Source organism: Limanda limanda, chromosome 4 (assembly GCF_963576545.1).
Source record: "Limanda limanda chromosome 4, fLimLim1.1, whole genome shotgun sequence".
In the NCBI taxonomy this organism is placed as follows: domain Eukaryota; kingdom Metazoa; phylum Chordata; class Actinopteri; order Pleuronectiformes; family Pleuronectidae; genus Limanda; species Limanda limanda.
Window position 1 is genome coordinate 29,953,997 of NC_083639.1, and position 18,332 is coordinate 29,972,328.

Sequence of the window (18,332 nt, forward strand, 5' to 3'; positions counted from 1 at the left end):
GAGATTCCTCTCATAGATCGGTACTGACAGCGTCGATCTCGTTGAGAATCTTCCACTGTTCATAAGGAACCCCGAGCTCCTCCGCCGTCTGGATGGTTCTTCTCAGTTGACTCGTCCAAACCTTCAAATCCCACAGTTGGTGCTCCTCGATGAAGTCTCTCAGGGCGTGGGCCAACTGGGAAACGAGAGAAACACAAATCGACAATCATTGTCTAGATATCATCAATTATTTTCTAAGGGTTCCTGTCTGTTTCATTAGATTAATGCTCATGAAAAAGCCAATGGAGAGAATTCAAGTAAATCTTATCCCAGTGAACTGATGAGTCTTGTGATTGGTTCTTTCTGTGTCATCGTACCTGTTTCCCCTGAGGAGAAAGCTCAGAGTCCCCCCCCGATGCGGCCCTCCACGTTGTGGTTGCTCTCTCCGTGGCGGCACAGGTAGATGGAGTGAGAGTGCACGTGGATGTTCATGAGGTAATACACGATCTTGCTCTGGATGTAGTCCTGCACCCGGTTCACCAGGAAACGCCGGCCCACGTTTATCACCTTGATAAACGACAGGTCCCTGCAGGTAGTGATGGATCATGGGGGGCTGAACTTAAAATCTGTTTACTGACGCCATCTAGTGTTCATTTGTTGCAAACTGCTATAAAGCAGCTTTCACCTCAGGGTCGTCGCACACCGACTCCACCAAGAACACATGTTGGAGAGAGGTCAGAGGTCAACGTACGACTTAAGTCCGGCGCATGCTTCTGCGTCGTCAGGGGCCCGCAGGCACGCAGCTGTAACGCAGGACTCATTGTCATTCATGGTTCTCCAACCGTTGCGCGTGTGTTGCCATGCAATTCCCCGCCAGAACACTAGGCGCAGTAATGTTTTTTGTCGAAGTCGGCTCTTCTTCGTGTGTTGCACGAAGAAGAGCGATTTATTTACATCGCCACGGCGGCTCCTCAGAGCCTTTTTCTGGCGGAAAAATCCTCCGGTTAGTGACGGGTTATACTAGTGGACATAGTGTCGGATCTCTTCTGCCAAGTGCTCTTCTATCTGGTCCATATTCGTTCTTCTTAATCTTCCGTGGTTTCCGGGCATGAACCGGAAATGCGACTCCGGAAATGATGTAGTCAGCAGACCAATCACAGCCCTCGCGGCCGGGTGACGCTTGCGGGGCTTTGCCGTCTAGTTAGAAAAATTGGCCGACGCACGTAAGCACGTAGGAAGGTCCGTGAGGGGCCCGGAAGGGCTCCTGCGTCTCCGTTCCCGTGAAAACGCAGAAGCATGCGCCGGCCTTAACACGCAATCAAAACAAGATCATCCAGTTTTTAAATGAGACATTGAATGGGCCCTGTGGAGTTTTCATGTTAACATTTTTTTTTTTTACAATATATTTATTATTGAGTTTTACATAAAAGAAACATACATTCAAACATTTATAAACATACAAACGTTTATGAGCACCCCCAACCCACAATCAAACAATCAGGGTAAAGAAAAAGAGGCCGGAATTAAATAACTTAAATAGGATTAAATAAAATAATTTAAAAAAAATACATATATAAAAATATAAGAATAAATGAAAGCAAATAAAGACATAATTATACAAATACAGATAAATTAAATTACAATCAATCAAATCAAAAGCCTAGATTAAAATAACGTTCTCTTATTCATAATATAAATTAGTTACAATTAATATTCATCCTATTAGGTGCTGCTTCTTTATTCTGTTTCACTCATTAATTTCCACTTGGTCGCTTTCAAAAAATTGCATGAAGGTGTCCCATATCTCCTTGAATTTAAGCCAAGGCAAGAAGCCATTTCCCCTTAGCCACATTGCAGTTGTAGGACTGTCCATAGGTCCATACACAGGTTAATCAAAGGTGCTGTCTTTCGGCTTGGTACAAAGTGATTAGGATAGATAGCTAATATACATCTTGTTAACATTTAAAAGTCTCACATTCATCATTTCACGTTCAACGCTACATAAACTGTGAATGTTTGAATTTCAATTAAGTCCGATTTCCAAAGACAAAATAACAGCAGAATATAATAAAAACACTTCCAATGTTACCTTGAATGCATTCTCCTTCACAAAGCCTTGAATGAGGTCTCTACGTTCTCTTGTTGTGTTTGTTGCATCAAAAACCTGAGAAAACAAGTCAATGTGTGTAACTTGGACAGTGTCAGCTTCAGAGTGACAGCAGCAGCCTGTTTGATATCTAGGTCACAATTCAGCAGTGAGATGCTGTCAGGAGCCCGTCACGTTTTCACGAGACAAACCCCATTTCCACCAGATACGACCGTGAGGGGAGAGAGGCAGCTGTGCTCTGTGGAAATTAGCAGTGATTTTATTATGTATCGGCGTGAAGTCTAATAACATGAACACTCCCTACTTGAACAGATCTATTAGTCTGTATGTAATAATACCGATGGCGCCACCTACTGGCAACAGGAAATAAGCTTTGTTTTACAACTATCGGAGTCTCTGTTTCCTGTCTTTGTCTCTTTGTCCCCTCAGAGACTCAGCGTGAGGAGGAAGGAGCAACATGTCCGCCATGCAGCTGCTGCGGGAGTCGGTACATGAGCGGATCCGCGCTGCCGCTGAAGACTTCCTGCTGCAGGTGGAGGAAGGAGGAGGAAAGGCTCGAGTCCCGGAGCTGAGAGCGATGCTCACCGAGCGGCTCGCGGCGGCGGTGGAGGAGATCCTCGCGGGGCTGGAGGAAACCGTGGCTGGGTACGAGGAGCGAGTGAAGCGGACAGAGCTGGAGATCTGCCGCCAGAGGAGGCTGCTCGATGCCGTGATGCAGCCCGAAGTCCGGCTGCACAGAGCAGGTCAGTCCCTAGAGGAACCGCTAACAGGCTAACGTTAGCTAGCATCATATCTATCTATATCTATCTATGCTGCTCACGCTCTGTGAACTAGCTCCTCTGCTAACAGCTGTTTCTCTGCATCACTCCGGCTACAATCACCGGTCTGTAGTTAAACAGCCACACATCCCAGCCCCTCCTCTCTGGTGCTTCGTGACTCTGTGTTCTGTGTGAGCTCAGCCTCGTAGTCTAACAGGCTGATACAGCAGCGATGGCTTCTCTCTCTCCCTCTTGCTCCGAGTGGCTCATGTTCACTGACTCCTCCGCCTCCATTAACAGTAGAGCTACATGTAATAAATGCAGTGTGTTGGTAGCGATGGAGGAGAGAGGCTCCGCAGCCTAGAAGCTCCGTTAGCTGTAGTTAGCTTAGCCGCCGCGGAGCCACCTAGCTTAGCACGTAGCCACCTAGCTTACCACGTAGCTTAGCCTAAGCTAGCTCTGTTATTCTAGGAATATTACCCAGTCTATAACATGACAACCCAGAGTTGGGACCAGGAAGCAGAGCTGCAGTGCTACACACTTCTCTGCTCCCTCTGGATCAGTCACACAACCCCATAGAGACTGTGTCTGTCCACCGTCCGATTACATGATTTAAATCAAACATTAACAGAGCGAGAATTCCACACAATAATCTAATACAAATTTACACAACCTCTGCAACAACTCAGGAAACTAAGACTTTTAAATGTGGTCTTTTAAACATGAGATCACTGTCATCAAAAGCTATTTTAGTTAATGAACTAGTCTCAGATTACAACATAGATTTATTGTCCCTCACTGAGACGTGGCTGCATCCTGATGAATCAGAATCAGAAAGGATTTATTGCCAAGTAGCTTTACACCTACCTGGAATTTTCGATGGTAAATAGGTGCATACATTTAACATAAAGCATAAAAACACAATAAGTACTTCACATAAGAAAGAAATAACTGTTTATGAAAAAATAATATCCAAGATATAAAAAGTTAAATAAAGAGAAAAATGTAAAACAGATATACGAGATATAAAAAGTAAAATAAAAAGTAAAATGCAAAACAGGAGAGAAATGTGGATGTGCAATATGCAATATACTGTTATGTGTGTTAATTTAACACAGAATTGAGGCGTGGGTGCTGGATAAGAGTCCAAGCCAGGTGGGGGTTGTTAAGTTAACTCACTTGCGCAGTGTAACTTCAGCGTGAAAAGTACAAGCGGAGCGTCTGTTTCATTCAGTATAATTTATTCTTCCTCGTGCACCGGCTCTGTGCATCCGTTTCATGCACAGGTTCACAACAACAATAACACAGGATGTGACGACATACACGTCATATATACACAGGTACGAGAGAAACGTAAAACCTCTAATAACAGGCAAAACTATTACCGTAAAACAATAATAGCGTTCTCTATAATAAGGATAGTTTAACACCCCCACTCGCTCTTATCACAATAGGTTGCATCAAAACAAAAATAACAGAATGTGGTATCCTTGATACTCAGAGAAACAAAATACTCTTTGCACTCTTAAGTACCAAACATGTTTCGTGCAAATCTTTTTAAGTTCAGCTTAGTAGCTGGCTTTGTCATGACATCAGCAATCATTTGCTCAGTAGGACAATATTCCAAAATAAACTTTTCATTGTTCACATTTTCCCTGATAAAATGATACTTAATGTCAATGTGCTTGCTCCGTTGTCTGTTGACTGGGTTTTTGGCTAGTGCTATGGCACCTTGGTTGTCTTCATACATTTTTGTTTTTGCATATTGATATGTGTCTATACCCCTGAGTAACTGCTCTAAGTAAATGCATTCCTGTACGGCTGATGCTAAGGACATGTATTCAGCCTCACAACTGGATAAAGCTACTGTCGGTTGTTTTCTTGTTTTCCAGGATATCAAAGAGCTTCCCTCATTTAGACTGACACAAAAACCTGATGTACTTCGCCTATCTGCTGGGTCTGATGCCCAGTCAGCATCACTGTAGACTCTTAGGCCAAATTTTTCTCTGTCATTTCTCCTAAAACATAATCCCTGTTCTGTTGTACCTTTCAGGTACCTGAACACATGTTTTAATGTGGTCCAGTGTTCTACTGTTGGTTCAGCAAAGTGCTGGGAGAGTTTACTGACCACAAAAGTTATGTCTGGTCGGGTACATGTAGACAAGTAAATTAAACTTCCTACTGCCTTCCTGTACATTCTTTGGTCTTTCAGTTTTTCTGCATCTTCTGTGTATTCAAGTTTTGGTTCACATGGAGTTTCTCTAGCTTTGCAATCCTGCATCCCAAATCGATCTAGAATTTTGCTCACATATCTCCCCTGTGACATTTTGACTACACCATCTGCTTGTTCGAAATCTATGCCCAAGAAATGTCTCAGCTTTCCCAAGTCTTTCATTTTGAACCTTTCAGTGAGTATTCTCTTTACATTTTTCAGAACATTTTCATTACTAGCTGCTATCACCAGATCGTCAACCCATATGATTAGGATTACTTACTCGTTGTGCTTTTTTTTTGTATACACAGTTATCAGCTGGGTTCTGTACAAAATCATTCTCACTTAAACATTCATGCAACATAGTATTCCAATTTCTCCCTGATTGTTTCAGACCATAAATAGATTTTTGTAATTTACACACAAGTTTTTCACCTGTATTGGACTTTTTCTCATAACCCTCAGGTTGCTCAATATCAATTTCACGGTCAATTGGGGCATGCAAGTAAGCTGTCTTCACATCCGACTGGTGTAGGACTAGGTTATCTTGTACAGCCTTTTGCATGACCACTCTCACACTTGACATATCAGCTGTGGGTGAGAGTCTCCTCGTAGTCAGTGCCTGGTTTCTGACTGTAGCCTTTTGCTACGAATCTTGCTTTATATTTATCAGATCCATCAATTTCGGTCTTAAGTGCATAAACCCATCTGCCCCCCACTGTCTGTTTGCCTGGTGGCAACTGAGTAAGCTTGAAAGTCTCATTCTCCTCCAGGGATTGCATCTCCTCTCTCGGCATTAGTCCACTACCTTGCTTTGCTTGATGCAATGGTGTCCTGGTAATTTTGAGGTATGTCACACACTGCTCTGTAACAAGAGTCCATGCATGTGTGCAGTTTGTCATCTGTCACACAATCCTGTAGATAAGCTGGTCTCTTTCTAATTCTCGGTGGGTTCCTCTTGATCACAGTCTCTGTGGACACATCTGGCTGTGTGTACTCAGTCTTTTCAGATGAAGTCTCTCTATCATCACTTTGAACACCTTGACCTGGTACATTTTTCACATTCTTATCAACAACATACTCATCACTGTTGTCATCAGTAGAGTGTATATCCCCGTATTCTATGTGTGACTCAGATGTTTGTGTTTCCCTTTCTTTGCTTGCTTTAGTGGTGAATTTCACCAACCTATGCTTTTTAACCCTCTCTGTGTCTGGATAGTACACTAGATAGTAGTGGTGGGGGAAAAATCGATTCTGTTAAGTATCGCGATATTTTGCGCCCGCGATTATATCGATACTGTAGCACAAAGTATTGCAATATTTTTTTTTTTTAATACTTTATTTTCAATTATATATGTAACAGCCCCTGGCTGGCAAAGCATGACAAGGAGAGTTTCAGAGTTTAAAAGATACCTAGTGTGTATGTGGAAAGGATGTTCTCCACTGCAGGAGATATAGTAACGGCCCAGAGGAACTTTAACATCTGAGCATGTCGACCAACTCCTTTTTCTGAACAAAAATGCCAATATTCCCAAATTAATTTAACATTTTGGTTCATGACCTTGCAGCCGACTGGACTCTAGTAGTACACTTTTTTATTTTTCTCAATTTGATTGAAGCTCTAGGTTACTCTTATTTATATGCTTATTCTCAGGTTTATGTTACTCTATTATGTCTGCTTGATGTTACTGTATTGTATTTAAATAATTGTAAGTTATGTGCTGGGAGCTCAGCGTTCATGTGAGAGGTCTCCTATTCAGAAAATAATTACAAAGGTCCTGTGTCCTGAATGTTCAAGGACAAAGTTTTTGCACTACCCTTTCTTAGTTTTTACACTTCAGTTAATGTGTAGAAGACAATGTTGTTCACAGAATTAAAGGTGACATTTGAAGTGAGGTGAACAGTCTTATTTTCCTCTTTTTGTAATGCCTTTGAATAATATGGGGGACATGAATCGCAATATATCGCAGAATCAAATCGCAATACTTGCAGTATCGCAATATATTGCAGAATTGCAATACTATTGAATCGTGGCCCAAATATCGCAATACTATTGAATCGTCACATTTTTGCCAATTCCCACCCCTACTAGATAGGCTGGGCTGTTTTTATCATAGCCTATGAAAACACCTTGCTCACATCTGGAATCCAATTTGCTTTTCTCTTGCTTGTAGGCAAAACACATCGATCCGAATTTTTGGAATTTGGATATGTCTGGGACCCTTCCTGTGAATAGCTCGTACGTCGTTTTCTTTGTACGTCTACTGTAACATCTGTTTCTCACATAAGCTGAGGTCTGTACAGCGTAGTTCCATAAATTATCTGGTAACCCGCTTTCTATCAGTAGGCATCTGCTCATATCATAGAGTGTTCTCCACCCTCTCTCTGCTGTGCCATTTTGGTGGGGTGAGTATGGCGCAGACGTCTCATGTCTAATCCTATTTTTTGTTACAAGTGTCTGGAAGTCTCGACTTGTAAACTCAGTGCCGTTATCTGAACCGATACACTTGACTTCTCCATAAGGAGCTATGTCTGCTAAGAACTTTTCTGTGGCCTGCACTGTATCACTCTTGGACTTAAGAAAATTTACAAGCATAGTTCCTGAGTAGTCGTCTGTAAAGGACTGTGAATATCTGTGTCCTTCTATGCTTGGTGTCCGCATGGGACCGGCTAAGTCGGTGTGGACTAGTTCTAGGGGCTTCTTTGCCTTCCTATCTGGCTCCGTATTTCTTGTCTTGGTGAACTTTCCCTGTGTACACACATCACATAATTGATCCAACCCTACTGCACCTCCCTTAATCACCATGCCCTTCACAACACTTTGCAACCTTTTCACATCTTCATAATAACAATGACCCAATATTTCATGCCAAGTTTGCATATCATGACATACTTTACATTTATCAACATTCTTCTCAACAGTTGGTAAGTAATACAAATGTCCATTCTCATGAATGGACATGTGCTGCCATCCTTGGTGATCATGCGACTGTTCCCCTTCTTGAAAGTGAGTGTCGCTCCTCCATTTGTTGCTCTTGCCACTGAGAAGATGTCGTTTGGATATGATGGCATGTAGAGGGCCTCTCGTAGCTGCGCTGTGTGTTGTCGTCCTGCGTGGTCTAGAAGTTGTATCACCGCCGTGCCTCTCTGTTGTGCTCTTCCACTGCACTTGCTTCCGTCTGCTAATTCCACTGAGTGGGTCTCTTGCCGGAACAAGTTGTCGAAGCTCTGGAACTCTGGAGCTCTGGAACTCGTCTGAAGACGAAAGGCATCATGGTGGATGCCTTTCGTCTTCACGTTACCTGGTGGTCTTTCACTCTTGACATATCTGGCCATGAAGAGGTGGTCTTGGTCGTCACCTTGCTCCTCTGCAACTTTTCTGACGCCATCTTGTCCCCCCTTCATCTTACAAAGTGTTTCTGCATGCGTATTGTTCTTGCAGTAACTGCACCACACTTTTCTGTAACACCTTCTTGCCATGTGTCCCTTTATTCCACACTTGTAGCAGGTAATGTTAGCATCTTCTTCTTTTCTGCTACTGTGTGGCTTGCTATGGCCTCCATCTTGTCTTGTATACGTTTTCATCACATTATCTGTAGTTGCTTCAGCCATTTTCATTTTCTCTGATTCCTCATAGACTCGTAGTCTTCTTTTGAAATCTGCAAACGTGACGCTGTCTCCATTCTGCGTCACATGGACAGCTAGCGGCTTGAACGAGTCCAGTAGCCCGCATAGCGTCATGGCCACGATCAGTCCATCACTCATGGTCTCTCCTGCTTCCCTTAATGCTGTTATAATGTTCTCAGCTCTTATTAAATAGTCAGTAACAGTCTCGCTGTCTGCCATGTGAAGCTTGGTAAGAGACGTGTTCATATTTATAATCCGTGGCTTGCTCTTTCCAGAATAATGTTCTTTTAGTATTCTCAGGGCTTTCCTGCCATCATCAGCAGCCTCGTGTCTGATTAACGATAGGCTTTTATTATCTATTAGCCTTACCAGCTCAGTAGCAGTCGGCATTCTTCTGTCCGTCTTCCTCGCTCGCATCAACTGGTTCTCTCACAATAGTATCCTTCAACTTCAGGATATGCAGGCAGCTCAGGAACCGTGTCTCCCAAAGGTCGAATTTCTCCTCCGTCCCATCGAATATAAGCTGCGGTGCTGGAACTCCTGTTGCTCGGTTCGCCATCGTTAGCCCGTCACTTTCTGATCGTCGTTGTAATGGAGGATCCTTTGTCGCGTTGGCATCGGATGATGAGGGACCACGACCGAGGCGGCAGCTGATAATGGATTCTAACTGGCGGCGGTGGACAATGACTGTGGATTATAGTGGATCCCATCCTGATGCTGGATCGTGGTCTTGCTGCTGGCCAGAGACTGTGATTGCAGCGGGACTGCCTGACACATAGTATTGAAAAATGTTTAGCCTAATGGATGCTGCTAAAAATCCTGATGATGTTTTCTTACACCTGACATCTATTGCACTTCTGTCCGTCCTGAGAGAGGGATCCCTCACATGTGGCTCTCTCTGAGGTTTCTACATATTTTTACATGTGAAAAGGGTTTTTAGTAGTTTTTCCTTACTCTTGTTGAGGGTTAAGGACAGAGGATGTCACACAATGTTAAAGCCCCATGAGACGAATTGTTATTTGTGAATGTGGGCTATACAAATAAAACTTGATTGATTGATTGATTGACTTTCTTCTAGCTTCTCTGCTAGCTATGCGTAATACGTCGCAACCACTTCACGCCCTCTTGTCTTCAGCCCTGGGCCCATAACCTGTTGAGTTACCTCACTTGCGCAGTGTAACTTTAGGGTCAAAGTACAAGCGGAGCGTCTGTTTCATTCAGTATAATTTATTCTTCCTCGTGCACCGGCTCTGTGCATCTTTTTCATGCACAGGTTCACAACAACAATAACACAGGATGTGACGACATACACGTCATATATACACAGGTTGAGGGAAACGTAAAAATTCTAATAACAGGCAAAACTATTACCGTAAAACAATAAGAGCGTTCTCTATAATAATGATAGCCTAACAAGCTCTAAGGTCAGGTAGGCATAGGAGTTGTGTTGTGCTATCAAAGCATTTGAATCTTCAAAATCTAGGCTTGCTATTCTCTTATATTTTAATGATAATTTACACTGCATTAATTGGAATTCAGCTGTAGTCATATACTAGGAGATCTGTATCGGAGAGTAATTGTATCCACAATTTAAGTACTGCAAGCTAGACTATTATGCAGTTGTAGACACAACACAGGGGGTCCCTGGGCCTGAGAAGGGAAGGAAAGGGGTTAAATGTGGCTATAAGATGGACTATTAAATGTGACTTAAAAAGTCAGTTTTCGTTGACTAAAACTAGACTAAAATGTTCTGAGTTTCCATCAACGAAAACTAGACTAAAACTAAGAAGGATAAAAATGACTGAATGTGACTAAAACTAATATGCATTTTCGTTTAAAGACGATACTAAATCTAAAATAGATACCAAAATTAACACTGGTGTCATGAAGTTGAAATTTGAGTTATAATAACAATGTTAGTATTGGTGTAGCGAGCTAGAGAGTTTTATCAGACCGGATTCAACTAATCAACAGCTATCTTGGAATGAAAAACGTATGTCAGGCTGTCCAAATACACCAAAATGCTTAATAACTAAATAAGCTGGCCAAGGAGTTAGACATTTTACCTTACTGGCCATCAAAGAGCATGACAACTCTTTCATACATGCAAAGCAGCTCACAGAAATATATCCCAACTTGTGTATTGCTCTGCAGATCAGATCAACACTACCAGTAACAGTAGCTTCAGCCGAGAGGAGTTTTTCTAAATTCAAACTGTTGAAAACGATGTTTTGATTGATGACTTTGCAGCAAGGAAGGCCAGAAGGATTGCACTGTAACCCTTGAAGTGTGAAGCTAGGGAGTGGAATGTAAATAGTTATTGAGACAAAGTTAATTTATACTATTTATTTATTTGTTTGTTTATTTTGCATATTCTATTTTGATTATTTTAAACGTGTAACATATTATACATATATAATTTAAATTGAAAGCAAACTTGCATATGTAATTTTATTTCTTGTAATTATAATTATTATTGTTTGCTAGCTAAGTTGTCATTTGTTTTGATTCTTTAGTGCGCACTCTGCATTTCTTCTTAGCTCTCGTTCTTGTGATAAATAAAGGTGCAGTACTTTACTGTAGAACTGTTAAGAAGTTTAGAATTTTTCTTTTTTGGGGGGAGGCTCCAGGGGTGAAGCTTGACTTTATAAGATCTGCTTAATGCAAGCAGAGGAGTAGAGTTTGCTGAGGCGAGATGGGATAGCTGATTCCTCTAACACCATTTTTTTTATATATATATAATAATTAACTTGTATTATATTATGTTACTATTGCATTATGTTTTGGGTATGTGCTTTTATTTTAATGTGTAACACTACTGAGAGGTGTTTTGATCTTTGGGGATGTTTTGATGTTATCAGTTTTTCTGGTTGAAGTAATAAAAGTCTTTGTTTTAGAGTTTTAAGATTTAAGTTAGTTAGCTTTCTCCCTTAATTTACCTGACAAAGCTGAACCCCCAATAAAATGTTGAAAAATTAAGTAAGTCTTGTGTATATCATTCAACACGACTGATATCATGGGGGTATAATCTGGCCTGAGGGGTATGAATTGGCCTAGGCCATAATATACCCGGGGTATAATCTAGCCTAGGCCCCTTTAACCCCGGGTATACTTCGGCCGGGGGGTATACTATGGCCTGTTACACCGGGCCTTGTTGATAAGGCCAACTGCAGCCGGGAAGAAGCTTGTCTTGTGGCGGGAGGTTTTGGAATATGTCAGTCTAAATGAATCTACTCCCCCCAGTCATATAATTTCACACGTTCCCAGAGAATTTGGACGATGAGGTGGAGTTGCTGCTATTTTTAACTCCAGTCTATGAATTAATCCTAAACCTAAACTCAGCTACAACTCATTTGAATGTCTTGTTCTGAGTCTTTCACGCCAATCCAAGAAACACCAACAGCCAATCATATTTGCTGTAGTACCGTGCTCCTTGGGCTTATACTGAATATTTAAAGGAATTCCCTGAATTCTCACTCTCAAGCAGCTGTAAAGTGAAGGAGGAGAGTTGTGTGTGTGGTGACCGGCGGTATTTAAAAAAAACACCACGAGTGGAAAATGGCAGAGGGAGGGCAGACCCGCTTGATCGACAAATAGGGTAGAAAAAGTTCTCTTGTATGGGAACACCTCGGTTTCTTAGAATCCGAAGAGGAGCAGCACCACACAATGTAGCGGTCGCGCAGCGCCATTCTCAAGCACGCAGCCGCCTTTTTTTTTGGAGCGAAACACTGAATAAATGCATCATATTTTCAAACTCAAAAGTAATCGTTTGAATAATTGTGATTTCAATATTATCCAAAATAATCGTGATTATGAATTTTTTTTTCCATAATCGAGAAGGAACCGCTCACAGGCTAACGTAAGCTAGCATCAGCTCGAGCAGCGGAGTTAATACTCCACTTCCTGTCTCTGTCTGCTGCACCCGGCTGCTCCACCTCTCACCTGAATAATGAGGATTTAATGCTGTTGTGAATGAGTCTGTGCAGAAAACCTGCTGCTGTGAATGAAAAACTTTTTTTTACCAGAAACCTTTTGTTTTATGCTGCTTCCTTTATGAGCTGCGTCGTAACACCAACTGTAAACAACCTCAACATCTCTACTTCCTGAATGTGATCGTTCAAAAATCACAACAGTCGACATTAAACGACACAACACAAGTTTTTCAAAACACTTCAGTAAACTCTGAAATTATAAACGTGTGTTTTTGTGTTTCAGTGTGTCCTGCAGACGTCCAGCAACTGATGGTGAAGAAAGAAGAGGTTCCCCCTAAGGAGCAGCAGTGGAGCCCCCTTGTGGACCAGGAGGACCCAGAGCCCCCCCACATTAAAGAGGAACAGGAGGAACCGTGGACCAGTCAGGATGGACAGCAGCTTCAAGGACTGGAGGAGGCTGATATCAAGTTCACATTGACTCCTGTTGCTGTGAAGAGTGAAGAAGATCAAGAGAAACCTAAATCGTCAAAGCTTCATCCGAGTGAGATGAAGGAGAACAGAGCGGACTGTGGAGGACCAGAACCAGCCAGGAACTCAGGTCCTGATGGACGTTTACAACAAGGTCCTGAGGACAAGACTGAAGACTCTTCTGAGACTGAAGACAATGAGGATGATTGGATGGAGACCAGGGAAACTCAGACTGGTTTAAATACAAGAAACAACGAACAGCCTCTAAGTGATGTGGGATGTAAGACAGAAAAAAAATCGTTTAGTTGCTCTGAGTGTGGTAAAAGATATACAGCAAGGGGCCATCTAAATACACATATGAGGATTCATACAGGAGAGAAACCCTTTAGTTGCACTGAGTGTGGTAAAAGATTTAACCAAAGGAGCAGTCTAAATACACATATGAGGATTCATACGGGAGAGAAACCGTTTAGTTGCTCTGAGTGTGGTACTAGATTTAGCCAAAAGGGCGACCTAAATAGACATATGAGGATTCATACGGGAGAGAAAGCGTTTAGTTGCTCTGAGTGTGGTAAAAGATTTAATGAAAGAGGCATTCTAAATACACATATGAGGATTCATACAGGAGAGAAACCGTTTAGTTGCCCTGAGTGTGGGGAAAGATTTAACCGAAAGGGCAGTCTAAATAGACATATGAGGATTCATACAGGAGAGAAACCGTATATCTGCTCTGAGTGTGGTGAAAGATTTATCCATAGGGCCAATCTAAATAGACATATGAGGATTCATGCTGGAGAGAAACCGTTAAGTTGCTCTGAGTGTGGTAAAATATTTATCCGTAGGGGCCATCTAAATACACATATGAGGATTCATGCTGGAGAGAAACCTTTTAGTTGCTCTGAGTGTGGTGAAAGATTTAACCAAAGGGGCAGTCTAAATACACATATGAGGATTCATACAGGAGAGAAAGCGTTTAGTTGCTCTGAGTGTGGCGAAAGATTTAACCAAAGGGGCAATCTAAATACTCATATGAGGATTCATACAGGAGAGAAACCGTTTAGTTGCTCTGAGTGTGGTGAAAGATTTAGCCGTAGGGACAGTCTAAATAGACATATGAGGATTCATACAAGAAAGAAAGCGTTTAGTTGATCTGAGTGTGGTGAAAGATTTAAGATTCAGTCCTCTTGTACGAGACATGTGAGGATTCATAAAGGAGAGAAGTGATTCAGTTGCAACCTTTGCAACAAAAGATTTATTAGGATTTATCAGCAGATATTCATAGTATACATATTCATAGTTCACTGTTTTAAATAAACTACTAACAGGTTTTATGTCCCTAGAAAATATAAATCATTGAATAACATGAAAGATATGTGTTTATATATCTTATTTCTACAGATTTCTACATAATTTATCTATTTTTCATAATGTCCCTCTTGTAATTTTAAGGTTAAAGTTTCTTCCTTGCCCAGTATGTATGTGTGTTCTTAACAAGTTCATATGATTAAATATGTTTGTTTTTAAACAATGGTTTCTTGGTTCGTGAGATTCAATGACAGTGTGTGTTCTCCTTTATGTATTGCATGTGTTTCCAAGAATAAAAGTCTAATAAAAAGATAATGGCGTTGTCGCCCTCCTCCTCTTTGTTTCTGTATGAACGGAGGCTGCACTGGCTACAGTTGAATTGTCTCCTCACGAGACAAATTAATCAGCTTCTCACAGTCAGACATGTTTGTTTACGTTTGACGTGAAGTCGGAACTCGGCAATTGAGACTTTTTTGTTTTTCTGGTCATGATAGATCGGTCAATGTGAACGTGTTCCAGGGGTCTCGTTCTATCTGATTTACGGTTTACAAAAGTTTGAAATAAGTATTAACTTGGTGCTGTCTGGTGTGTTTTGTTAGGCACAGCTTCAAGAAGAGTAAAGCTCAGCTCAGTGTTCCTTTTCCAGTGCCTTTGTTGATGAAACAATGTGTTCCCTTAATTTGTAGTTGCAACTCTATGAGAATGATAATAATGATGAAATATCTTATTTTCACGACATCTATGAAAAGAAACTGAGCAGTGGTGGTTTCTGTTTAACTGAGGATTATGTGTCAGTGGTCACATCAGGTTTGATTGTCTTATTTATTTCAATATTTCTCTTTCTAGGTTAAAAAAACTACATAAATGCTTCTTTTAATATGTTCTCTGAGTCAACGGAAAGCCAATGAGCTGTCCAACTCCACAGCCACATAGTGCTAATTGCCCTTCACCCTTATATGGTTTACTAATGGGGGGGGGGGGGGGGGGGAGTAATCTACAAATCCATTTGATAATGAATCTGAATAAGAGAAATAGGCAACTTAATGAATTACTTTCCCTTTTTCTTATTTGCTATTCAACCTGCTGAGTCATTGAGCTTCTCCATTCAACCTCTCCATTCCGTGACACTTTGGGCCTTGTGCTGATAAAACAAGGTAAAACAAAGCAAACTAGCCACGAAATCTAATTTCATTTAGTTCTTTAATAATATTGACAGCGTTTTTAATATAACAAGGGACAATACAATGAAAGTCAAAAATGATCAATAACATTTGAATGCACAGATTCATTTGTCTCTGATATTTCTTTGAGAAAAAACAAGACTCATTGAAACTCACTTTTATCGTCTGCTAAAAAGGCACAAGGAGGCTGATTGGAGCACGGCAATAACTTATCAATGATCAAACATGACACAGTCATCCAATGAAACTCTGCATTAGTAATGTTGGGGGAGAGCCAGAGTGCTGACCGTCAAACAATGGGTTATAAATACTTGAGGCCTACAAGGCCCAGCTGAAACCAGTTCAACCAGTTTCACTCTTAATTCACACCTTCTCTAGACAGCCTGGAGCCTCGCCTTGGTGGGGGAAGCATCTCCTGAACCCCCACTGTGCCCCCCCTCCAGCAGGTCCTGGTGGGGAGATGTTGCAGCCCGCTCTGCAAAAACCTAAATGAGACTCTGAGACGCCCACTAAGGTCGGAACCCTGACATTCTCATTGGCTGAGAGCCAACTGAACCCTATGACCACTTCCTGAGGAAGCAGGAAGTCCTCAGGTGGTATAAGGCAAGGGACCTCACAGAAATCTGTCTCTTTTCCACCCTGCTCAAGTCGTATCCAGACCCTCCAGGGGCCTAACTACACGACTCAGTAACTAAGGAGGCGATTAGACGTTTGTTTAATATCATTTTATTTGAAGTCGTTTCATTTTCTTCTTTTATCTCAGTCGAAGTTTTATTTCTGATAGGACTCTTTGCTGTTTTAACTTGAAAGACCGAAACAGGAAGTGCCCCGCTGGACGGACACTTCCACAGACTTTTTCTTTTTCAACGACCCACAAACGGCTTCCACAAAGCCGTTCCCTGCAGAAGCGCGACGTTCATCCCGCTGAGGAGTAAGAGGCAATTCACTCCGTTCCTGTAAAACAGCACGTTCTCCGCTGTTACAGAAGAAGACGAAGTTTCATTCCGTCAAGGCAGCACGAGGAATACGCTCCCTTTTCCGGTCCAGCGGCCGAGCTCCAGAGCTCCGCTCGAGTGACCACGTGATTTCACTGGCCCCCCGGGACATTCCACCGACGCGCACGCACACCGCGAGGGTGGTACAGTAAGAGACTTGATTATCTGGGCAGATACGTAGCGTATTGTTTAATATTTGAGTGTATTTGTTTGTGGGACCTCCGTGTCTCATTGTTTAGCCACGACGATTCGGCTACTTCCGATTTCCGGTTACGGCCTTGTGCAACAGTTTTTAAGCGCCGTGACTAAACGTCTCCGGCTGCACTCGTTCCCGTCTGAACAACCTTACAGAGATTTTACCGTCAGACTTCAGCACACAACGCCGTTTGGGTGCTGAGCGGTAAAGTAAATGTAACTTGTTTCTAACGGTGTTTTTAAGAGCTTCGTTCTCTTTCTCTCCTTGCATGCCTTCTCTCTCTCTCTCTCTCCTTCTAAACCGACCTATACACCCGTTCCGATCTGTATTTAGAATACAGTTCATGTAACATAGTTAAATCTATATTTAAAGGGCCTGAACGCATCTGGCCGCCATTTTGAAGCCGAAACTAAACTAGAACAAAGAACCCTTTGTTCTGCCTCCTCCTTGTGTCTCACACGTGGTCCGGCGGCCATTGGAGATTATGCATCTCTAGACCCGCCCTCAATTCTGGCTCTAAATTCATAACGAACCCGCCATTTTGTTTTGTAGTTTTAAGCCTAACATTGTCGGCCTCCATCTTAGATGTGACGTCACTACGTGACTGCGTCATCGCCACGCCCCCTTCTTTTTCTCTCTCTCTCACACACACACACACACACTTTGATAGACACAGACAGATACACATAGGTGAATACATGTGTTTTCTAAATTGTGATAAATGCTGGTGCTGTTGTGATCTTTGAAATATGGGAGTTTGTTAAGATGATGGATCATTAAATAACACTAACTTTATTTCACACACACACACACACACACATAGACACATACACACAGAGAGACACTTTGACACAGACACACACACACACAGAGACAGACATACATAGGTAGACCGCAGGTTTACATGTATTTTCTGAATTGTGATAAGTGCTGCTGCTGTGTTTATCTTTGAAATATCGGAGCTTGTTAAAATGATGAATCATTGAATAACATTATAACTTTATTTCCCCTTTTTAATAAATCCTTTTGTAATTAAAGTATCTGTAGTCTGTGATTATTTGTGCATATGTATGTGAATACAGCTGGATTATGATTGCCTGTGCTCGAACTTAGAAGCCTCACTGTTTATTAAGTAATCGTTAATATTAAAATATTGACATTATTAATTTGACATTTATCATTATGAGACTGATATTTATAGCTTGATATCGTTGGTCCCTGTTACCAGGATGGTGCCCCTCTACGATAAGTTATGGCCTTATCATTTTTTTTAATTATTTTTAATAAATAATCTTTTATTATTTTTATAATCATATTTCATGATTATTAATAATTAGCCAACATCAAGTTTACTCCTATTGCACAACAGTAAATAAAAAGACCAATGTTGAGGAAAAGTCAAGAAGAAATTAAACGTTAGCAAGAAGCAAATAAAGCAAATTATATCTCAAAAATATCTCAACAAAATAGCAAAAAATACCTACAAATCCCTTCAAAGAACACATAATGAATAAGTATCATTAAGAGCTGATTGAGACACATTAAAAACATTGTGAACAGCAGCTCGAGACA

At 41.5% G+C, this 18,332-nt stretch overlaps 2 pseudogenes; one reads left to right on the forward strand and one right to left on the reverse strand.

The window, feature by feature from the left end:
• Nucleotides 1-18,332, reverse strand: part of LOC132999949 (6-phosphofructo-2-kinase/fructose-2,6-bisphosphatase 2-like) — a 54,109-nt pseudogene that overhangs the window by 3,052 nt on the left and 32,725 nt on the right.
• Nucleotides 13,253-18,332, forward strand: part of LOC132999434 (gastrula zinc finger protein XlCGF8.2DB-like) — a 9,062-nt pseudogene continuing 3,982 nt past the window's right edge.